At 46.1% G+C, this 25,066-nt stretch overlaps 1 pseudogene; it reads left to right on the top strand.

The window, feature by feature from the left end:
* The first annotated feature begins 15,762 nt into the window (after positions 1-15,762).
* Positions 15,763-16,567, top strand: LOC144129567 (uncharacterized; annotated as a pseudogene).
* The last annotated feature ends 8,499 nt before the right edge of the window (positions 16,568-25,066 follow it).

The following is a 25,066-nucleotide window of genomic DNA, read 5'->3' as shown; positions in this document are numbered from 1 at the left end:
AACCTCGTCTGCCCCAGTCCCGCTCTTTTTCGATTGGAGGAGCCTTTTAAAAACCCTCCTGAATGTGTCGCGCAGATTTTTCCAACGGTGCTTCACGTCAGGAACTGCGGAGGCATGAAAAGCACAATAATAATCGGCTATAAGGTGAAAGCCTGTATCGATTTGGCATGCAAATCTGCTGCCCGGCGGAGTGCATTTTCTAGCGAACGATAACGATCGCTCGACGTTACACAACTTGCCACGTCGTAAAACAGCAATTGCGAAACTCGGCACGGCGTACGGTCAGCATTTCGCATAGTCAATCGCACCGACAGAGTGCTTTGTTTACAAAACCTCACCTGTTGCACCGACGACTTCGGCTACTCGGCGCCACGCCGCTTCCGAAACGTTGCGGGCCTTATAGTTTTTTTGCTGCATGTCCCAAAGGACCCGCTCGCACTCCACGGCGTCGATGAGTTTTTCATTGAAGGCTTGGGCTTGAGCGTGTGCCATGGTAGCGCAAATGTGATACAACTACGAGCACTCGAAAAAACTTGCCAACAATGCGGCACTTTCGAGAAAGCGCGCGAAATTACCGGCAGTGACGTACGCTGCCTTAGCTGCTATTGGCTAATCGTGTAAGCAACTTCCGGGCGACGGGCGAAATGTTCTGTGGGTGCAGATCCGAGCGACACGGCAAGCGACACATGCATTTTGCTTCGCGCGACGGCGTCGCTCGTCGCTTGCCGCCGTCGCGTTCGCGTGAGTTTTCGCGTACATGGAGTCCAGGCTTAATGCGAACTCCATCAGGAGACGTAGAGTTCCAGTTTTTGGACTCGCATCTTAGTGGTTGGTACCCATGTATTCGTGAAAACTTCGTGTATCCAACCGCTCTAAAGGTTCGCCTTCGCAAGCGCCGAGGTGAGGACGACAGCGACTCTTTGTAGAGCGCCTCCTCCGCTAGAACTAGTTTTCGGCTTTGGCTCGGAAACAAGGGTTTTCTTTTTCTTGATATATAAGTAGTACATTACAATAAAAATAAAGTTTATAAATTCAAAATTTACCTTAAAATAAAATTGGCTGGAAATCCAATTCCATCTGCTGATTCAGCTATGCGATCGATGTATTGACGAGTAACGAAGCAGCAACCCATAAACGCAAAAAAGGCACAGAAGCACCAAGTTACCAACACTAGGGATCTCTACTGGCAGCATATAGCTCAGTGGGTAGGGAGCACTGCCCGCGACGGCCGCGTTTCGATGCAGGCGAAGCGCAAAAGGCGCCACTGTGCTGTGCCATGCCAGTGCACGTTAAAGATCCCCTGGTGGCCGAAGTTATTCCAGAGAGCCCTCCATTTCTTCTTTTCTTGTCTCAGTCCCTTCTTAATGCCTTCCCTTACGGCGCGGTTCAGGTGTCCGCCGAGATGTGAGACATATACTGCGCCATTTCCTTTCCCCGAAAACCAATATTCGATTTGAACCAGTATTGCTCTCAGTCTTTTTAAATGAGGACCTCGTCTGTGGAAGACTTGTTAGAATGCTGATGTGTCAGTTTGCCAAGTACGCTCCGAGGTTCTTCACGATATGACCGCCAAAAACATGAAGCCAGAAAAAAAATTACGTCAGTTATGACTATCGTGCGAAGCATACCAACGAAACAAATTAATGTTAATTACTGTTGCTGTTGCCTGCAGCAGACGAAGAGAATTATTCTTCAAAGCATTTCCCCAGTAAACAGAGGAAGCCACCTAGCAGCGCTATCAGCCAGACGCCGCCTAACCGCGCTGTTGTCGGCTAACCAATCGTTCTATGACACCATGATGTGGCGGATAACAGCACCGTTGAGGCATACAACGAGGTTGCTTAACAATTGAGGATGTATGATGGACTTCATGTTCTCAGGATCACATGATTGGTTTGGTTTGGTTTATGAGGGTTTAACGTCCCAAAGCGACTCAGGCTATGAGGGACGCCGTAGTGAAGGGCTCCGGAAATTTCGACCACCTGGGGTTCTTTAACGTACACTGACATCGCACAGTACACGGGCCTCTAGATTTTCGCCTCCATCGAAATTTGACCGCCACGGCCGGGATCGAACCCGCGTCTTTCGGGCCAGCAGCCGAGCGCCATAACCACTCAGCCACCGCGGCGGCCCTCAGGATTACATGAATACGTAGAATATGGAATATGGAGAATACATGAATACGGAGAAGAAAAAAAAAGTCCAACTTACAACTTCGTAGAAAATGATAAATTTACTGGTGGACGCCAAGGCGGGGATAGCATTAGTGCAAGCGGTTAATTCACAGGGAAAACTATACACGATTTTAGTTCCGATACTTGCGCGCCGCCATGTTTGTTTTAGCCGAGCGCTGCGCTGCCATCATGGGCTGATAATCTGCAGTTCCAGGGCTGCAGGCAAAGAAGCGTGTTACCTCTGGAAGTGTCATCCGCCAGTTTTATTCTTGCCAAGCCTAGAAATTGTGCGTGGGGGTTCGCCTCGTGCTCGTCCTCGTGTGTGCTGAGCCACTAGCGGCTGAAACAACCAACCGGGAGCAGGCGACCGTGCATCGATGGTGTGAAGGAGCAGCATCGGTGAGTGCCATGCTCGCAGTTCACGCGAGTAGTTTTTGTCGCCTGCTTCCTGTAGCGCAAACTTGGCACGGTATTGCATGATGGAAAAATGAAAGAAAAATGCGTTGAAACTCAAGGTCGGGAACAGCAATCGAATGCCTAGTTTTCCGTGGAGCATAATTTCTCATGAACGCTTTCGCAGTGTGATTGGACTTTGTGAGTATGACAGTTTAGATGCAGACCTTACGACAGAGCACTCCGTTCACAAACTGAACATTCGGGAGACAACAGCGAGCTATGTGACCGAAACGAATCCACGTCTGATCATTGCACTGTTTGTTTGCAGCAATACGCGCGATGAAATTGACACTCGGTCCCTCTTGCCTGCTCCACTCTCGCTAGTACCCACTGGTTCACAAATACCAGAAAGTTTGTAATTACACAGACTGATAGGTTAGCACGCCAATGGAAAGCTATTACTGCTCAATGGCAGACCGTATCGCTCCACCTGCGTTGAGAATTCCAAGCTCATTTGGGGAGGGGCACTACTTAAGTCGTAGCGTTTGTTATATCTCTGGCATTGTTATGCGTCGTGTTAATGAGTTTACTTTTTACTCTGCATTCGATGCGATTTCAGCCGCATGATTTATTAAAATTCACGGCAGACTACCGTTCAGTGCATGAGGTGTGTTCTTTCTTCTTCTTACGTTGCTGTGGCTGCATTTTTGCTCACTCAGCAGTTGGGTAAAACTTCGTGTCACTGCTTCCATTCATGCCACGCTGTGCAATTTAAATTACGACTTTTGTACTAAAGGCATGTTTTTTTTTAAGATGGCGATGCCCACACGCTCCCGACATTCCTGAGCATGTGGGGTGGCGAAACGAAGTTGAGACCAAGTTTGTCAGGTGATTACGCTCTATTCTTCTGAATTAAAACAGGTTTCACAAACCTGTCCACAAACCTGATCTCTTGAAACTATGTGCAGAGTATAGTTTTGGTAAACCAGGCGCTGTGCTTCGTTCCGCGCCCGATAATAAGCACAAGCAGTCGGTTTCTTTCTGTCTGCAGTTCATTGAAAAAGTGCGCTGTTTTATGAACTTGTTGGCGTAGTATTTTCTGTTCACCAACTACGTCCACGGCCAATGCAACTCAGGGCCGGCGGCAAAGCGGTGAAAAAATAGACATTGCGGACGCACTGAGACTTGCGCATAACATGGTGGGCCCACATACTTGCGGCGTTTTTTCTTTATACTCTCGTCGACTACTGCTGCAACTGGCAATAAAACATTGATGTCTAGAAGACGTTGGCGTTCCTCACAACATTGCAGCTTTCGTTATCCAGACGTAAACACGAACTTGACCGGTGGCTATGCAGTCGGACGTTGCTCCGCGCGCCGGATTAACAGCATAGTGGAGGATGGCTAGAGTAGGGTGTCGCAGAGCGTAGGTGTTTGAGAATATTTCTCCTTCTCCTGCGCGCTCCTCGTAAAACGCTGGATACATAGCGGCAAGAGAATAGTGGGGCTTGGTTGGGTATCATCAGGAGCCCAGACGTTTCCTCATCGGGCTACGCATGAACACGCCGATTACCTGCGATACCACTGTGGCCAAGGATGGGAGCAATATTAAACTGAGAAAAAATTTAAAGCGGAGCACTTTCTCTTACATGTGCCATCATGGAATACTTCTGAAGTTGATAGATTGGCGGCAGCGCGATGAGACGTCAGTGAATAGCATGACGACCTGCTTCAAACACAGGCAGGTAGGAGCAGCGGTGCCGGAAACAGGAATCATTTTCGAGTTGGTGTATGTAAGTTCTGACATAGGATGCACGTAAAAGACGCTGAGAGACTTGAGCATTTGTTGCTAATCGAATCAGGACAGCCTTAGAGCTCAATCAACCAAAACACTAGGGATGCTTTCATAAAGGGTACTAGGGAATCGAATTGAGCTGTGCGAAATGCACAGAATATATTTCACCACTGCAGATAGCCTTCATAGATTACAGTAAACGATTTGGTTCAGTCGAAACCTCAGCATTTATATAGATATTCCGGAACAGGGGGGTGTAGAAGTGCCATATGGAAAAATATTGGAAGATATCTCTAGCGGACGCAAAGACACCATTGACTTCCATAAATTAATGTAAATCTATATAAGGAAGGACGTCACGCTGGGAGACGCGATCGCTCCGGTGGCATTCACCACTTGTTTACAGGAGACTGGGAAGTATCGGGGATATGTTTATTGATGATACCTTAGTAATCTGCAATTCACTGATGACACTGACTTGCTAAGTACTTCAGGGGACAAATTCCAAAGCGTGGTAAATGACCCAGACAAGCAAAGCAGAACGAAGAGTCTAAACATTGCTAACTCAACTTCGATACTGGTGCTAGCTGCGAGTCTCGGTCCAGCAAGGACAACCACTTTTGGGTACTGAGGGAAAGCGACAGCCTGACTACTAAGTAGCGGAGGTGCTCCTTGAGTTACATACAGCATACGGTGAATGCAATATTGATGTTTAGAAAAGTGTAATAATGTTCAACAGTCTCGGAAGGCAGCAGCAGTTTGTGATACGTGGCAAGACGCTGGAAGTGTCAATGCTTGATTGAAAATACCTTAGCTTAGTTGGGGCCCATGAGACTAGTCCGGGTTGTTGCTCTGCAGTCGTGATTTAATTAGAGAATAAGAACCTCAGGTGGTATAAATTTCCGAAGCCCTGCACTAAGATGTTCCTTTATAGCCTGAGTTGCTTTCGGGCGCCAAAATTCATAACGCCAAACCAAACCATTTTTTACCATACACATTTGAATAGCGCAGCATGAATCATACTTCTGGAAGCAACTAGTGTGCAGCATTTGAAAGAGAATACATGCAAGCCAAAAATTTGTTGTCTCCACCTCTCCAGTCTCTCTTGGTTACTTCGAGCAGAAACAAAAATGTGAAAGTGCTTCACAGGAAATGTATCTGAGACCGGCTCATTAATCTTTGTGCATTTTTATGTGGCTTTTATGTTCATCTGTGCTCTGTGTTCATCTTCAGGTCCATGTTTGGCACGGAAATTACGTGCCGTCGCCTGATTGGGATCGCATGCTGACATTGAGCAGTTATTCCACATTCTGCAAGCATTTGGCACTACCTGTGGGGCAACGAAATCCTTGCCCAGAGGAGCCTCATGGGTAGACTGTCTAACAACGTCATTTCTAAGGGGATGACCAAAATACATCCACCGCTTTTTCCATTGAAGGTGGCTTCAGTGTGAGGTAAACCACTCTTGTTCTTGTTGCATAACTGCATGCATTTAGTCACCCTTACGGATGCCCATCGACCCCATTTTTTAGAATGTGACCCATCTGAGATTCTGTGAGTTTGTAAATAATTAATTGCATAACTGTGTTGTCAGACGGATTAGAGCCAATCCACACAATAAAGAGGACTGTATATGAAAGTCACTTGGGTGATCACCTGCTCGTCTGGTGGCAGCTCAAAAGTGCACAGTGGCCTGTGGGAGCAGGCGGCAGCTGTAGCAGCCCCTGCTTTCCAATCATCTTGCGAGAGAGGTGGTTTGAGAGGTCAGCATAGAGGTCGTGAGGACATGACGTATGGTTCACTGCAGTTTCTTTTGCGTTGGTTCATGATGGTAGCAAGAACTTTTGTGTCAAACTGGTTCTGTCTGCTGTAAAATAGGCTGGGGAACTACGCACTTTGTTTGCATTGCTGTCACAGCAGTTACTGAAGGGGATGTGTCGTTCAACAGCGCAAGGAAATAACAGTATCGTCAGCCGCCTCATTTTAGATGAACGTGTCCCGGAATGAGCGTGGCAGCACGAGAACAAAAAACAAAGATGCAGCGAAAAGTTGACACACAAGCACCCTAGTACCAGCAAAAAAGTTCTAGTTTTGCTATATTTAAAAGCGGAGTAGACTGCTGATAAAAATGAGAGAAATGTATGTTTTTCAACATGCGCAGTCCATGGTTCAGGCATGATTCATACAGAGCAATGAGATCGAATTGCATGATGCGCAACCAGCTTCTGGAATAGTGATTGACTCCTGCGAATCGAGTGTTACACTTACCACAGGACAGAGGCCCCCTCTCCCATTGATCTTCAGTGAACTATGCCTGTGCTACTTGCTGCCACCTTTTCCGAGCCATGGCGCAGAATTTTCTGGGGCCAGTTATAGTCGACGACCGATTTTTCGGACTCTCTAGGGACCACGAGAACGACCAAAAATCAGGTAGTTCGGAAAATCAAATATCACAGCAAATATTACGAATTTATTACCAATATGCCGGAGGAAGGAGTAAGTTGTATTGCACACATTTTAAAGCTGCTCATGACTAAATTTCGCCGCGTGACGTGTGCACAGACGACGGGCGGCGACCGCTTTCACAAGCTCGGCCAGACTTTGATGCCCTCGGCATGTCGCTGATGAATGCACGATTGGGACAAACTAAACGGGAAAGCAAACACGCTGCGGCGGGAACTGCGCTGTGCCCGCAGTACGATGGGCTGAGGACGAGAACGCGAAGATGGCGAATTAATAAGAACCGAGAAACAGCCGAAGCAAGAGCTCCGTCGGCATTGGCCTAGCGACTGGAGCCACAATCGGCATCGTATCCGGCGATATGCACTTTGTGGTGGCTTGCGTATAATGGGAGGCGTCTTTCCTGTTATCGAAACTCTAGTTGTTTACGGCTTTAAGATATAAAAGTCAGGTTTTCGGTGCGTTTTGCGGCGGGTACGCTGGCCTCGCTTTGAAATGCACCACCATTTCCTCCCGCGCTCGCCGTCTCCGTGAAGCCGTATGCCTCCCACGCGCTTCGATCGCTGCTACCGCTTTCCGTATTCGAGACGAAAGACTCGGCACAGATGAGTTCTGTGAACTCTGATTACTGTTCAAGTTCGTGTGGCGGAAGACATTCAAAAAGAGTACGAATTCGATACCACGCGGGCGCAATGTGCCGACTCGCATAAAATTTGACCATCGCAAGTTAAGAGGCACCCTTTAAGCTTGAATTTCGTTTTGTTTGATCAAGTTTTCGATCTCTCCTGCAGTTATGAATTAATGAGGTTCCACTGTACACATTATAGGACGGCTTCGGTATTGGCGGCGAGTGCGAACGAGATTCGAAAAATCGAGCAGTCAGTTGCGGTGCATCAGAAATTTCAGGCGCTCTTATATATTGCCTTTATGGGCCATGTCGTGGTGCCGCGAGAAAGTCTGAATAACCAAGCATGTCCGAAAAATCATGTCTGAAATTTTAGGTCCTCGACTGTAAATAGCCTACCATTGAATGTTTACTGTTCGAATTTTAGCTTCAGCAGCTCAAAGGTAGCTAATGACGAAGGTGAGCAGACGTCACGTGAGGTGTACTGAAACTACGAATTTCTTTGCTTGTTAATTGTTTTGTCAATTCAGCTTTGGTTAGGCTTGCGTTAGAGTTGGCATGAAGTAAAGCGAAGAAAGCAGCTACCTTGCTGCAGTTTCTGTATGCCTCACTTCACCTGAGCACGTGTTTTAAGTCATCATACCTATTCGCTGGCTGAACCAACACAAAAAAAATGAAAAAGCTTTTTTCAGATTATTTTATGGATTGTTTATAGAAACACTGCCATTACTAACTGACCAATCGTTGCAGATGCCTTCCAGCACTATTTTCCTGTGAAAGGGTGCTCTGCCGAGGAGTTTCAAAGCGGCACAAGAAGGTCGTGCGGTATTTAGCGCAGAAGTGCTGTGACTTGCGGCAGTAAAAATCTGTCCAATATTTGTTTTAGGGTGCGGCCGTAGTGGAGGGCTCTGCAATTTTTCACCACCTGGGGGCTCTCGAACTTACACTGACGTCGCACAGTACATTGGCGCCTTGTTTTGGCTCTACTAAAACGCAGCCGCCGCGTTCTTGGTATCAGCAATCGAGCGTCTTAACCACTGAGGCACCGCGGCAGGGTTCATTGTTCAGGACGCTCGACTGCTCAAGAGTATTGGAATTATGTGGCACTCGTAGGTTGCTGCTGCAGCCAACGCTTGTTCGATGGTAGCAGTAGCATACTTCACGATTTTACAAAAATTGTACATTTTGTTAACTTTACAAAGTAATGAAATTTGCCCTAGTTTTCTTTTTGTGCTCTCGAAAACTTTCATTGTATCAAAACTCCGGCGTGAAGCTACTTCGTTAAATCGAGGAAAAAAATACATGCATTTCAGTGCAAATTAAAAACTAAAATTAAAAACTTTGTTGCATAGTGAACTTCGCTGTATTGAGGTTCTACATGTTGAGCTTCGGCTGTAACATATGAAAGACATACTAAGCAGTTCTTCAGCTTACTTAAAATTATGCAGCCTCACTTTTGGACATTTAAACCCAATAAACCAAACCAATCATTTGTTTTGTCTAGTGATGCCAGCGCTGTTCAACCAAGAAACCGGAGCGTTCACTTTTTAACCACCAACCTCGAGCTCCACTCATCATCGTAAATTGTACCAATATCTCCAATGATGACTGCGGCCAGATGTCACGCTGCTCTCACTGAAAAAGACTAGCTATAGTGAGCTACGACTTACAAATTTCAGCACTAGAAGGCGTTAGTCTCCCATAAAAATGTTTCATGCATTTAGCACATCATATTAAGCCGGACACAGTCATTTTGGACTTTGTGCATCAATGTGCTTAGAGATGTATTGCACGAAGTTTGACTACTAGTCATCAAACCTTGTTTATGCTCGGATGAAGCAGTGTCTATGCACTGTGTAGTGCATTACACCATATCATATCAAAAAGATACTGGGTTGTAACCCATTACTATGGCATGCACTGAGAGAAAGGTGTCCGCAGAAGCAGCTTTTTCGTTTTAAATTTTAATCGGAGACTGTCTGATTTCTGCGTTGGCCTGAAGTGCAAGTTTTTGGATGTGGGGGCAGGTTTTCAGCACCCTCTTGTTAGCTGTAACTGTGTGGTTTGGCCATGATGGTTTGTCCATTTTTACATTGTGATGCAGTGTCATTTACCTAACACATAATTGGTTGATGCAACCACTCTTGTTTGTAAAAAATGAACGTTCACTATAACTGCGGCCTTAAGTCCGCTCGACTGTTGAAATGCATGCCTGCCGACATTCAGGATTACATTAAATTTTTTTTTGTCAGCCAAGACAGGGCCGCTTTTGCCTCATAAGCTATGCAGCCAGGGGCCTGCAGCTAGGATAGCGCTGGATAGTGTGCATGAGCAAGCGCTAAAAAAGCTTATTACAATAATTAAATTGATCGTTTTCATTTCAATTAAGCTATGTGGTTTTCTACATGAATTACTCTGGAATGCACAAAACATTGGTTAATTGAGAGTTTACAAGCTATGCATTTTTGTGGAAACTTCCGGAATGCCCAAAGCCTCTGATACTTGACAGGTGACCATTAACCTCACAAGAAGTGCACAGTAACGACTGCAACACAGCGTACGAGGCACTACACAAAACGAGACCGACTACAAAAGACAAGACAAACTACAGACTACACAAGACATGCCCAAAATACTACAAAATGGCACACTACATGCTTTTTCTGTCTTAGAATCCCGTAGCACGTTTTGACTGGGCTAGCTTGTTAAAATATGTGGCCCAAACAGTTATGCATGTTTTCTAGCACTGAAAGCAAAATACGCAGCCATACGACTGCAAAGGAAAGCTGTACAGCTTTGTCAGAAATTTCGCAGTTAAATAAAAATTCGTGCTGGTCCGGGGTTCGAACCCCGGGACCACCGCTTCACCGGAGCAGTCGCTCTGCCAACTGAGCTAACCGGGACGGCAAGGTCACGGTAGGGCGAGAGCGAATTGATCAAGAACTCAAAGTGGGAACAGCGTTGGTCAAATGCTTTAGTGAATCCCCCCAAGGTGGAGTGGATTATTAAAAATCTACTCCACCTTGGGAAAATTACCCTAAAGCATTTTACCTACATTGTATCATTTATTTCTTAATTAATCATCTTAAATAATCACATTTACTCTGACTACATCCTCCTTTTTATCGGAATCACGCATTTTTGTTTTTCAAAGTTGGTGCCATTGCTGCTTTCCCGTCCATCTACTATATTCTCATCCAGCCTATTCCGCCGTCCGACGATTTTGCTTGTAATAAAAAACTAATTACTCTATGTCAATCGAACCTTTTCTTCGATTAATTATCACTCATCAAACAGATTTCAATCCACTTCGAACTTTATTTCCAATCCTTTGCCTGTTTTTGTACATTCTGCCATCCACGGTTACTTTCCCGTCCACTCATTGTATTGACGTCCACGGAATTTCGACGGTTTTTGACATTTTTGGCTCTAAATAACTAATATTCCTATCAACACTAGATTTTGTCGCACATCACCCTCACATCATCCTCTATCGATTATAATCGTTCGTTTGATCCTAGGCAAGTTGGACATGGCCAAGTAATGCTTTAGTATTTATAACGAAAGGGGTAGGTTGGTTGTAAGGCCGCGCTTCATTAACGCCTGCATTTTTAATTACTTTAGCTTGAGGGCCACTGCGCGCCGCCGGTCTACGCGGAGAATTCTCAGCAAATCCCCGAGCTCCCCACCTGCGCGTCCCCCGCAAACATCCACAAAAGCGCAAAACTCACTATCCGCTCAACAGCATCACTGCGACGGCCGAGGAACACTAGCATTGTTAAGGGCGGGCATTCCCCGGTACACGAGGAAAGTAGGCGTGGTGAGAACAAAGAGTATTAGTAGGCTTGCGGCGCCGCTCGACCCGCTCTGCCCTTCCCACGCCAGCGGCTCCCCGTGCCACTTCCGCGGAAATATGCGAACCTGCCTCGAGTTTCACGGATGACGCTTTCGTTTGTTGGCATTGGCAAAGAATGGCAAACAGCAAGGAGTGCTGGCAAGGAGTGGTAAACCACAGATATACTGCTACTCATCCCCCCCCCCCCCCCCCTTACTGCTTCGCCGCCAGCACGAACACACTGCGGAGAACAGATGACTACAAAAGCGGCTGCCTGCCCCTTGAGAAGAAATAGCTAGAGGACAGAACACGAAAAAAATTGAGCCAGAAGCTGTTCTTTTCCACTGGTTTTCGTCGTTCCTGACAAGGTTTCGATCTATGAATCCACTTAGCAGGGTTTTTCACCTGATCGTGATGGTCAACGATCGTCACAGGCGCCGCGAAAACGGCCCTTTTCAACACAAGCTAAACACCAGAAAAACATGATGCATGCCTGGCATCAAATTGTGCGCTAAATGAAAGCTTCGACGAATGACGAACTAATATTTGCGCTATCACATATCACATCATTGGCAACATATCGTATAATAATGTATCGAATACTTTGCAAAGAACGCGTGCCGCATAAAGAAAACTGTGTCAAAAGCAAGGATAAACAAAGCATTTTTTTGCTGCTCATACCACCACGGTACAGGCACTACGATGTCGCAACGGCTCGAACTGCCTCAATGTAGCTCGAGACGTAGCGCTAAAGCCACGTAAAAGGAGTGCTAAACGACAGATACAGTGCTACTCATTCTTACCCCCCCCCCCCTCCTTCTGCTTCGCTGCCAGCACGAAGACACTGCGCAAAACATGACTACGAAAGCGGCTGCCTGCCCCTTGAGAAGAAACAGCGTAATCTCCGACGAAGTGCAGAGGGCAGAACACGAAAAAAATTGAGCCAGAAGCTGTAACTTTCGACTAGTTCCCGTCGTTCTTGACAATGTTTGAAACTATGAATCCACAAAACAGGGTTTTTCACCTGTTCGGGATAGTCAACGATCGTCACATGCGCCGCAAAAACCGCTCTTTTTAACAAGGACGTAAAGCAACGACTAAAGATGTTTGATGAAATGCATGAAAGAGTAACAAACAAGGTATACTCACCCGTTGGCAGTCAAAAGTAAATGGAAGGCGCGAGGGCGTGACAAACGGTATCGCAGCACTTTCTAACGCCGGCTCTGGTAACTGATTAGCTCGGTCGCCAGCAAGCGCGCGTTATCAGCCGACCCTTATCTGGAGCGCACGGCCATCAATTTTTGGCGGCTCGAACGGATGCTTGTTGTTTTTTAAATACGACACCGCGGATTTCTTTGGCGCTACATGCGATGTGTTTGAAGAGCGATTCGTGCCGTTTGATCAGCAGCTGGCACGTGCGGCCTCGGGCATACCTGGTAGCGAGCACAGCCACGACTGTTATGTTTTTGCCGTGATTGGCGTGTCGCGGGGCGTTTTATTCTTGTTCTCAGGTTTACATGGTATATCGTGGCTTCTCCAGTGTCCGCTATGAAGTGATGACCAGCCATGAACAGCCCTCGCTTTTTTTGCTGCATTCATTTGGTTTATTGTAAGTTGCGCATACACCCTGGCATATGTAAGAGGGAATACGCACAAAATAATCACAAGGACACGATGCTGGTTTAGACTGTGTGTTCAATGTAACAGATGACGCGGTAAAATACGTTTTATGCACGCATTGCGAATTACCCAGGTAGTGACGCATGCTCAGCACGTCGAACGTAACAAGAGGATTCTATATTTTTCTTAGTAGGAAGAATTTCATCGATTAGTTTCACAACAACAAAAAATACAAGGTGCAAAAGTAAACGCGGTTCAGAAGCGCGTGAAACTGCCGTTAACGCGAATGGCTGCTCTCATGCGCCTGGGTAGGGGGGCTAGCCCCCTAGCCGGGGCAGAGAGTCGTACAGAGATTGCGCAAACTCGCAGTCTTGCTTAATGCGGTCCCATTCCGCTGCAACAGCAAGCCACAATTCTTCTTTCCTTGTTACACCCGAGTTCAGGTGTGCCAAGATGGATTTAAGAACTCCCCACACATTTTGTATAATGTTGAAGTCCGCCCCCTTGGGCACCCATTGCAGCTGTCGAACTCCTCGCTCTTTTAGTAAGTCTTGGACGACTTTAGCTTTGTGGACGGGGCTGTGGTCCTGCTGAAGCCATTAAAAGCCATCCTTAAAAGGCCCGTCCAGGGCGAACGGGACGAGATAGCTCTCAAGGACATTGCAGTAGGACGCCGCGTTAAACTTAGTTGGAAGCTGCACAAGTGGGCCCAGTCCATCTCTGCAGACGGCTTCCCAAGTATTCGCAGCCGTGGGACCACTGCTGAGCACATTTTTCAAGTACCCGGGCTGATACCTACGTGCAAAAAAACAAACAAAACGTTAATGTTAGACATGTGGGCAAGCGCCGTTCTTAAACTCCTTTGCTGACGTGCAGACGTGATCTCTAGATTCGAGACAAAGTTAAAGGCCTCTCGAATACATTTCGAAACGCCCACTCGAGCATAGCACGCACAATTATTCACCCACGCCGAAAATATCGCACTGGCAATTGCAAAGCGTGGCACCATTAAGAGAATGTAGTTAAATCTTACCTGCAGAATGTACGGGTGCCATACTCGGCTCTGTACATCCCATCTTAAGGTTATAGTCGACTAATCAGTAAAGATGACCTCAACCCAATCGCCTACCGACCATTCTTCATTGACTCGCGCAAAGTCGATTCGAGCGTGCTTCTGCTGATCTCTTAAGTAGGGTTTCTGCGCAGCCACACGTCTGCTCAGTCCTGCTTCATGTAAGCGTCGGCGGATTGTAGCCTCACTGATGTTCAGATATAGGGCCTCTCGAATTTCTCGCGTACTCTGAAATGGATCAGCGACCACCGATGCCCATAGCGAGTTCGTCGACTTCTGTCGATGTGGATCATGGTCTTCCTGAACGAGGGGCGTCTTCAAAGCAGCCAACCTCATCTCAATATGCCTGGCTAATCCTATTCACAGCGCCGATCGATCGTCCAACTCGGCGACTTATAGCGTGCTGAGGAACACCTTCAATGTGGAGGCGAATTATGTTGCGCCGATCACCTTCAGGTATTCTGAATGGCATCGCGCATCGAAGAAACGGTGAAATCAATCCCTCCGACCTGAGCACAAGAAATATAAACAAGTGCTCTACATCACGCCGCTCACGGCAAAAACATAACAGTCGTGTCAGTGCTCGCTGCCAGGTATGCCCGAGGCCGCACGTGCCAGCTGCTGATTATTATCAAAAGTCGCGAATCGCTCTTCAAACACATCGGAGGTAGCGGCAGAGAAATCCTTGGTGTTGCATTTGCAAAGCAACACGCATCCGTTCGAGCCGCCAAAAGTGATGGCCGTGCGCTCGATAAGGGTCGCCCGATAGCGCGCGTTGCTTGCTGGCGACCGAGCTAATAAGTTACCAGAGCTGGGGTTAGAAAGCGCTGCGGCACAGTTTGTCACGCTCTCGCGCCTTCCATTTACTTTTGACTGCACCTCTACATAGGACTCCGTCACTAGCTTGTAGCTGCGCTGCTGCTGCCGTTCCGAAAAAGTTTTAGTAGCGTAGTACCGCTCTACGAAGTCATATGGAAATGTCGGCAGCACTGGCAAGTCCATCGTCCACTCTTCCGTCATTTTAGAGCGTGACATCTTTTTATTTCTGCTCTGAAGGCAAGAATATATAGCGATAAGCCTAGCACAAAACACGCTGCTAGCGAGACGGCAGCGACACATAAGACTCGCACCTTAAACATGGCATTGCGTCGGCGGTTCGCTGAAGCTTCGATAGATGGCAGCAATTTTGCATAAGGTCTCGTGAACTTATGCGAAATAAAAGCTCAAAAGCTCGCGACGCCGTCGGAGGAGGATGCTTTTTTTCGGAGCTCTAGCGACTTCATCTGCAGGTAAGTGCTTTTTGGTATTTGCTCTTGCACATGCGGTAGGGGCCGTAGTTTTAAACCGTGTTAAGGGTAGGAAGGATAGCGGAAGTGTGTGTGCCGAAGGTTTTTGTGTAAAAAATTTGGCGGGCTTTTTCGTTACGTAGTCGCCCGGACGATGGGTCGGCAAGCTAGGAAAGTCAAGGTGGACGAGGAGTTAGTGCAGTGCCAGGAGTGCGACCGTTGGTTCCATTTAGACAAGACCGAGTTCAGGAGCTTAGCAGAGGAAGATGGGCTAGCTTCTGGTGCAAGCTATGTACGCATATTGAGGAGGCCGTTCGGACGTTGAAAAGGGAATGGGCAGCTAGGATTAAGGAACTCAAAGAGGACCTTAGGGTGAACCGAGAGGAACAGACTAAGCTAGAAACTCAGGTCGCCGAGTCGCTTAAGAGGGAGGGGGCTAATGCCGAACTGTTGGAGCGAATTGTGGGCGAGATAAAAGAGGAGCGGGAAAAGCGGGCCCATGGCCAGGAGAGCAGGTAGGTAGAAGCGCTCAAGTCGCGGCCGGCAGGGCACCCCGGTTCGCAGCAGTGTCAGGTGGGCGATGAGGCTCGTCGATCCTACTGTGCTGTAGCGCAGCAGGCTTTGAATGGGGAAGACAGGTAAAAACGGGCACGGTGAAGCGCGACAGTAGCGTACGGCGGCGGGAGAGACAGCTAGCGCGATCCAAAGGGCAACAGTCGCAGTCAGGAAGCGAACGGTTAGAGCGCAGAAGGGTTCTGGTAGTAGGTGACTCGAACGTAGTGAGGGTTGAGGGAGGAGTTTTGACGACAGTGCAGGCGGACAGGTGGGTGCAGGTAGAGGCCCAGTCAGGGAAGTCCATGGTAGATGCAATGACCAATGCCCAGGAGGTGGTAGGGGACAACATGGATGGCGAACACCTTGTCGTTATTCATACTGGTCTCAACGATGTACTGAAGGGGAGGAGCCACAATCTCGAGAAGCAGTAAGAAGTGGGGATGCGTAGGCTTACAGAGGCCTCTGAGAGTGTGCATGTGACCATATGCACAATCACAAAGGTCCAGAAGCAGTCTATCAAAACGGAAAGGAGGGTCGTTGAGGTTAACCGTGTAATTAGGTTAATAAGTCGACGACTAGGAACTGGGGCAATGGAAGTTAACAAGGACGTGTGCGAGGCCAGCTCCCACCCTTTTGCATAGGATGGCATTCACTACGGTGGTGCCACTGTCAAGAGGGTGGGTAGTAGGATATGTCGCCAGGCAACAGTTTTTTTGGGGGTACCGAGAGCTCTGAGGGAACCAGTGTAGACAAGGAAGAACCAAAGCCAAAGACGGTAGAACCATAGGAGAAGAAATAGACACAAGCGCCAGAGTTAATTCAGATATAGGTTACATTAACATGCAAGGTGGCAGGAATAGACTGAGATGTGAGGAAATAGAAAAACAATTAAGGCAGGAGGAATTAATGGTATATAGTTTAGTGGAATCACATCTCAGAGACATAGAGCAACTACCCTGTAACCCGGACTACGCTTGGGAATATTGCAATAGAACAGGGGGCAGCAGAAATGGGGTGGAATTGGGGCATTAATTCTTAAACGTATGAATTTTCAAAGGGTTTATCTTGGATGCAAGGAACATTTATGGCTAAAAGGAAAAGTAGCAGGGAAGCAAACACTCCTTGGCTTGTATACCAAATTAACTCGATTACTTGATCTAGCGCTAGCTAAGGCGTCAGTCAAGCCAAAAGGGAAAAGACGCAAACTCAATAGTTGGTGGGATGAGGAGGTCAAGAAGGCGATAGAGAAACGTCAGGAAGCATCCAGGGAACACAGATATTCCAAGAGGGCGAAATCAGAAACGAAGTGGAAAAAAATTGAATACCTTCATAAAGTGTAGAAGGGAAGCATCCTATTTGATTATTGAGAAAATTAGAAAAAAGGGAGCCCAATGGATGTCAAAAGCAAATATAAAAAGGAGAAAAGCAGCTCTGAAATTCTGGAAAGATTTAAATACAATGAGTAATAAAACTACACTAGAGCAAATGTTTATTGTTACAAATCAGGGTATTCGACTAGAAGGGGATGAATCAATGAAACACATAGTAACAATAAGGGTGACAAAAAACTCAAAGAAAGAAATGGTGCACATAATTTATCGAAGGAGGAGAGACCGGTTACTGCAATTGCTTTACATGAGCAAGAGAGTGGAAAGGGCAGGGAAGAAGGTTCGTAGTGGCACGTCGACAGGACCAGATGGTATTCCGATTATGTTAATAAAGAAACTAGGACCAAAATCCAAGCAAACATTAATACAGGCGGTGAATAAAATGATAGTGGATGGGAAAGTCCCCGATGAATAACGATTTTAGGATGAACATGATATATAAGGGAAAGGGGACAAAGATAGATAAAGAGGAGGAGGAAAGGCAGGGATGTTAACCAGAAAGGGGTTCCGGTTGGCTACCCTGCACTGGGGAAGGGGAATTAGGGGACCAAAAGGAGGAAGAGAGAAGGGGAAAAAGGCATAACACACACACGTACAACGCTGTCACACTTTGTCACTCAATCCAGTCGCTCTCAAGTAGGCAAAGAGTGCCTTGTATGCCTTGAGGGCAGTCGACTGATGTGGCCACGGACCGATAATCTTTTGCTCTGTTAATGGGCGAGGATCGAGGTGGTCCAGGGCAGAACGCAGTGTATGTCTTGCACTCGCAAATGCAGGGCACTAACAGAGATGTGCCTTGGTAAGTAACTTTATTTGCAGGAACTAATAGAATTAATCCCTGCGGGTGGCATAAGGCTAAAGGCTCGGAAGCCTGACGAGGCCTTAGCCCCCAATTGTGTACAGCCTGCAGCAGCAGAATCACATTTTCTTTACATAGAACACTCACGCGGTTACAATAGCACAAACATATTTTCGCACCATCAAATACAAGAGTACAGCAGTTAAACAATACAATAGAGCAATACAACACAAGTACACTTAGGGGATTTTGTTAAGGAAAAAAGGGTACAAGTACATTCATGTACAGCCGAAAGTAACAGTTGTCAGAAATCAAAGAAATAAAAAAAGTATGTTAGTGAGAGTTTCTAGTAATACCATCCGGTATAATTGAGCCTTATATTGCGTGGTGCAAAAACAATATCAGCTACAGACTACATGATAGCCATCTATAAAGGTTTATGAATTCTTGTAGTTTATTCATGGCTCTAAAAATATTTTTGAGGAGAACAATAATTCTTGATATGTTCTTTTAAAAGCTCTGATTGGCTGGCTGAAGTCAATATCAGATTCGTGTAGGTTAAGTATTTTGGCTACTTTGTTGTCCATACCCTGTTTGCCATAGTTAGTTCTAAATTTTTTAACCTTTCTTTCAGGATTTCTAATTTAATATTTCGATGAAGTATGGCAGATTTCTTCAGTATACAACTGTTTTTTTGTAAATATATTGCATTAGCCTTAAATTGTATACTTTTATACTTGGAAGGATGTTATGCTTAGAGAAAAGGGGTTGCGTGGCTAGGTTTTTTATTGGGCCTTTGTAGTTTTCAAGGATTCGAAGTACGCGCTTCTGCAGAATTAATATTCTCTCATAATTACCTTTGGTGGTAGTACCCCACACAAGCATGCCATACAACAATTTGGAATAAAACAACGTGTAATAGATCTTTTCAACCATAAAGGTAAAATATAGGATATTTTGGTTAGGCATCCAACGGTACGCGCGAGTTCCAAAATGAGGTGATTGACATGAAAATTCCAAGAGAAATGTTCGTGAAACCATACTCCAAGGAACTTATGCACCTGCACTTTTTCCGAGTAATGGTCTTCGAACATTACCTGAATATCAGTTGGATATTTGTTGATGGGCCTGAATACTATGTATTTAGTTTTTTGTGCATTGAGCCGTAATTTATTTATTTTTTCAGCCATTGCGACAATTCTACCAGATAGGCAATAATCTCCTCTTTTATTTCCGGAATTTTTCCACCTGTAAAAATATGCTTGTGTCATTAGCGAACAGCGTGATGTGAGGAGTGTATTTTAGCTCAGTGATGTCATTAATATACAACAGAAATAGAACTGGTCCCAGTATTGAGCCTTGTGGGACCCCTGCTTTAGTATGTAATTTTTGGGACCTCACTTTGTCCAACAAAACGTACTGCTGCCTCAGTGTCAAGAAACTCCGGAAGAGATCGAAGCTAATACCCCTAACGCCATATCTGTGCAATTTCCTTAGCATGATATTGTGATTTACCGAATCAAATGGTTTTTGCAAATAGAGAAATATACCTAAGGTATACAGCCTCCTATCAAGGTTGTCAATTATTTGATTTTTCACTTTTACAAGTGCATCTTCTGTTTTATTTTTGAAAACCATATTGGGATGGCGAGAGTATATAATAATTATTAAGGTATGCTATCAGGCGCTTATGGATGCACTTTTCATAAATGTTTGAGAATGTGGGCAAGACGGAGATTGGACAATAATTTGAGATATCATTTATAGGACCACCTTTATGGACAGGAATTACTTTGGCCACCTTCAATTTCTGTGGAAAGATTCCAGTCAGAAACGATAAGTTTATTAAGAACGCAAGTATTGGACTAATAATTGACGAGACTTCTTTTATTGGTGCTACCTTAATATCATCACATTCACTAGGAGCTTCGGCATTTAATCCTTTTATTAACATGTCGACTTCACCCACGTTGACATCAAAAAGTACAAGAGAATTTGTTCGACGAGTTTCATCATAGGTACAGTAGTCTTCAACCTCGTCTGTTTCAGGTATTGCTGCATTTACAAAGTAGTTGTTTATGGCATCAGCTAGGAGCTGCCCCTCTAATATGAAGTTATTAATTTTTATCTGTTGAATCGTGCTGCCAGCCTTGTTTTTTCCTGTCAAGTAATTGACCTCTTTCCATATTTTTTTCGGGTCTGATTTTATTCTGGGGAATAGTGACTCATAGTAATCTTTTTTTGGTTTCTTTAGGTCGCTATTTAATTTGTTCCGCAACCTCTTAAACTCAAGAAATAAAGCATAATCTCTGGTCGCGAGAAATTTATGAAACATTGCATTCTTTTGATTTATTCTTTGATGAAGCCCTACAGTGATCCAAGGCTTACGAATTTTCCATCTCCGCAATTTTGCCCTTAGCAACGAAAAAGCAGCCTTATAGCAGCATAGAAAAATGTCTAGAAACAGGTCGTACGCTTTATCTGCGTTTTCCTCCATATACACAGGAGACCAATCTGCTTGTTGGATCAGTGTTCGAAATTTCCTCATTGAGGATTCGCATATACTCCGATGCTCAAAATAACGATTGCTATCCTTAACTTTCTGAAATAGACGTCGGGTGCCAATGTATATCGGCTGATGATCACTTAGGTCACTTGTCAGAACCCCTGCTGTATAATCCGAATTATTAAGATTAGTTATTGCGACATCTATACCTGTGGAAGAGTTCAAAGTAATACGGGTAGGCAAATGGCATTTTCACAGCCATACGACATTATGAGATTTCTCAGGTCCCAGGCCGGTAAATCATCTTTGAGCAAGTCAATGTTCATGTCCCCCATTAGAAAAAATGGTTTCTTTATGTCATTAAAATGCTCGATTAATTCTTGTAAACTTAAAAGGAAGTGCCGCTTAAGTCCTGTTGGGGGTCTGTAAATTACAGCAAGAAGGAAAGAGTCTGTTTCAACAGCTAAACATTCGACATCACCGTCGCTGCGGGTGAGAGTATCAATTACTTGAAAAGAATAATGACACTGAAGATAAATAGCCACTCCCCCACCTCTGGCTCTGCCCGGTCAAGTCGAATTGGCGTATAGCTGTGGAATTGCGGAGACGGATCATTTACTGTAAGCCAGGTTTCGCTGAATAAGAGTGCATCAAAGTTTATTTGGAAGACTTCAAGTAGTCATCTAATTCCTCATGTTTGTTTCTTATGCTCCGGACATTTTGTTGTGGTACTACAAAGTTGGAATTCAAATCACGGATGTCTGTAGTCTGCGTATGTGGCTGCATTTCATAAGCGGGTGGGGCATGATCTGTATACACAACCTTTGGTCCGCCTGCTTACGAGATAAGGGCTACATCAGCAACGCTCATGATTTTGATGACGTCAGATGTTTCATCTTTCCTGGCAAGGATCTTCCCATTGCTCACCCAGACAAACTTCAATTTCGCAGCTTTTTTCTTTGTGCAATGGCTGCTCCAAGAAGCTGCCTGTTTTGTCGAGTCAAGTGTTCATTAACGTAGACTGTGCTCTCTGTTCTTTTGTGACCAAGCAAGGTGGTAACGATCTTCTTTTTCTTAGCTCTCGTGAGCAAAGCGTTCCGCTTTGCGCGTGACACAAACCGGACAATAATGTTCTGTTCATGTTCTCGCTTAGTATTCACCCTGTGGCAGATATCGATATCAGAATCGGCAACCTCCTCGCCCACAATCTCTCCTATCAGTTTGACAACTTCAACCGAATCAAGTTCTTCGGGCACACCCTTGATTTTTACGTTGTTTCCTCGTTGGCACTGTTCTAGTTCTTCGATTTTCCCCTCTAGCCTCTGATTTTCAGCTTTCAGGTTTTTATTCTCTTCTCTTAGCGTGTGAATTTCAACTCGGAGTGCTTTAATGTCCTTTCCTACCTCTTTCACCTCATCACAAGTGTCACTGCAATAAGTTATGCTCTTTTCAGGAGCTCTCAATTCAGCGCACTTCTCTGCGGAAGTCTGCGATCACCGTAGTTAGCTCTTTCTTTTCCTCCTTGTTCATGACGCATGCACTAAGATTTTACCAACCCAATGACACAATGGGAGCACACTTTCAAGTACACGTCCGGCAGCAGTGCAAGAAGAGACAAAACAGACACAACGTAATAGGTTAGCCTGCGAAGATTTGAGGTGCAATTTTAGGCGTGCAAATCACTCTACAAGTTACTTAAATCAAGAAAAAAATAAAACAAAACACTAGTCACTAAATTGCATAAACACAGCACGGACTTAAAACTCAGGACTTCGGCAGGGAAACGGCAGTGAAATAAACAGTGATTCCAGCAGCAGCGACAGCAGACTACTTCACATGAAACAAAGATAGTCAGTGGCAAGAACTAACCTGTAAATGCAGAAAAATTCCTATAGCTGCTGCAGTCTTCGCTGCCGCTGCTGCTGTGATCACGCTCTCGGATCCAGGTCCTTTTAAGCAATCCGGGGTGATGTTAGCACCAACCAGCGGAAGCAACCACAACCACAGCTTTCACAGGCAGGACTGTCGGCCATCCCCATCCGGAAAGCATAATGGTTGGTAAATGCAACACCGATTCATAAACGGCATAACAATGTTGCTTCGCGACGTGCTAAGTTACGTAGAAGACGAAGGCGCAGTCCAGCGTCCAGTGATTTGAGGCGGAGGTTGCAAAACTCTCACGTGTTCCACGTTGAAAGTGTGAGCTCCAGCGCCAAAGGGCGAAGCCCACACGCAGCGTCAAGTCTTGATATTGGGATCCTCACTGGAAGTCCGTCGTCGTGAGCAGAACGCGCAGCCGCATCGGCCTGGTGATTACCGTTAATACCACAGTGTCCTGGCAGCCATTGAAAAATGATGTCATGACCTTTCGATACGGTGCCGTGGTGCAGTAGACGGATCACAGCAACAAGTTGTTCCTGCGACCCACGGCGTAGCGCAGCTTGCAGCGCTTGAAGGGCTTCTTTAAAGTCAGTGAAAACCGTCCAGTCATGTGGAGGTTCTTGACTGATGAACTCAACCGCAGCCTGTAAGACTGCGAGTTCCGCACCAGTTGAAGATGTTGGATACTTCGTCTTCACTTTCATGAAGATGGATCTGGTTGTTATCACCACCAACCCCGCAGAACGGGTCGAGTGAGCTGATCCATCTGTGCAAACATGTATGCGGTGACTGTGGTAAGAATGCAGGTGATTCAATGTCAGTTGTTTGAGAGCGGGAAATGATACACCAGCTTTCTTCGTAATGCCAGGAATATAGAGGTGAACCCGAGGTTCGTGACGACTCCATAAGGGTGAACACGGTCTTGACGCAGGGGTGAACTCCGATGGAAGATGAGCGCGATGGGCTTCAATGACTTTGGCGAATGCACTACGCGGCGTAATTATACGGAGCGTTGCGAGGTGATGACAGGCAACTCGTGTGAGGTGCCGATTATGTGTTCTCATGGTTTCAACAACAATGTATGTAGTAACAGGATGTTCCCGGGCAACAAGAACAGTTGCTGCTGTTGATGCACATTTAGGCAGTCCAAGACAGATACGGAGAGCTTGCGCTTGCACACTTTGAAGAGTCTTGATATTTCTCTTTCTAATGGAACTGAATATCGGAAGACTGTACCGCATGTAGCCCAGAAATAGTGAACGGCACAGTTGTAGCATCGAGCACACTGATGCGCCCCAGGACTTTCCCCCGAGGAAGGAGAGGACGTGGACATCGCAATTAGTCTCTTTCTCATGTAGAAATGTGGTCTCCACGAGAAGTTTCTATTGATGACAACACCAAGAAACCTGTGGCTTCTCTCATAGGGAATGGCTTCGCCATTGATGCGAATGGCGTAACCTGACATTATTTTGCACGTGACCGCAACAAGTGAGCACTTTTCGGTCGAAATGTTCAGGCCCTGCAAGCGAAGATAAGAAGTCAATATCGATGCCGCCTTTTGAATTCTTGCACGAACTTGAGGACGGGTAACCCATGATGCCCAAATACAGATATCACCTGCATATACAGAGATCTGGGCAGATTGCGACAATACGTTGACCAGGCCGATGAGAGCAAGGTTTATGAGAACTAGGCTGAGCACTCCACCCTGAAGGACTCCGCCTGAATTTCGGTGTAAGGACATTAGTCCGTCCGCAGTCAGGACAAAAAACGACCTATCTGGTAAATAGCTGCGTATCCAGCTGGGTACGAAGGTCGGATAAATCCGATATCGCTCCAAGTACCATTCCATGCGTGTGAGCAGCATTCTTTCCATCACTTTGCCGACGCAGCTGGCGAGTGAAATTAGACTGTATGATGAAAGGTCGAGTGGTGATTTGCCCGGTTTAAGAAGTGGAACCAGACGACTGGTCTTCCAATCATGAGGAACTATGCCAGCACTCCATGACTGGTTATAAGTGTCCAAAAGAGCCCGTCGAGCTTCTTGGCCAAGGTTGGCAAGTGATGACTGATGATGATGAGGTTGATGATGATGAGTGATGATGAGGTTGGCAAGTCACACCATCGGGCCCTGGTGATGATGGCCTTCGACAACAAGCCAGCGCAGCATTGAGTTCTTCCATGGAGAATAGTACATCCATCCGAGAATCCCGTCAGGGTGGAACATTGTTGCAGTGCAGCGTTGCGCCTGGATTTGGAGGGCCTGTTATTCTTGCGCAGAAATCTTTGGCTACCTCAACCACACTGCGCCTTTGGTGGAGCGCTACGGATTTGAACGGGTAGCGCTGTTGAGGGGCCGTGCGAAGACCCCGAATTACACTCCAAACGCGTGACAAAGGCTTCCGTCGATCAAGTGTTTGGCAAAATGTCCTCCAGCGTTGTGTTTGCAGTGCCTGAATTCTGCGCTGAATCTTCTGTATGCGCCTAGCATCTCTTAGGCCTAGGCGCGACTTTGTGCGTCGGTGTCTGCGCTCTGCCCTGCGCCGTTGTGATCGCAGGCGCTGTAATTCGAAGTCAAAATCAGCGTAGTTAGCGACAGGGTTACAGGGGCAGGTGGCGTGTTCGACGGCCTCTTCAATTTTTTGTTCAAGACCGGTAGAGAAGCCCTCTGTGC

This window comes from Amblyomma americanum, chromosome 4, assembly GCF_052857255.1.
Source record: "Amblyomma americanum isolate KBUSLIRL-KWMA chromosome 4, ASM5285725v1, whole genome shotgun sequence".
NCBI lineage: Eukaryota > Metazoa > Arthropoda > Arachnida > Ixodida > Ixodidae > Amblyomma > Amblyomma americanum.
The sequence above is the reverse complement of the archived record's forward strand: the minus strand, read 5'-3'. Positions and strand labels throughout refer to the sequence as shown.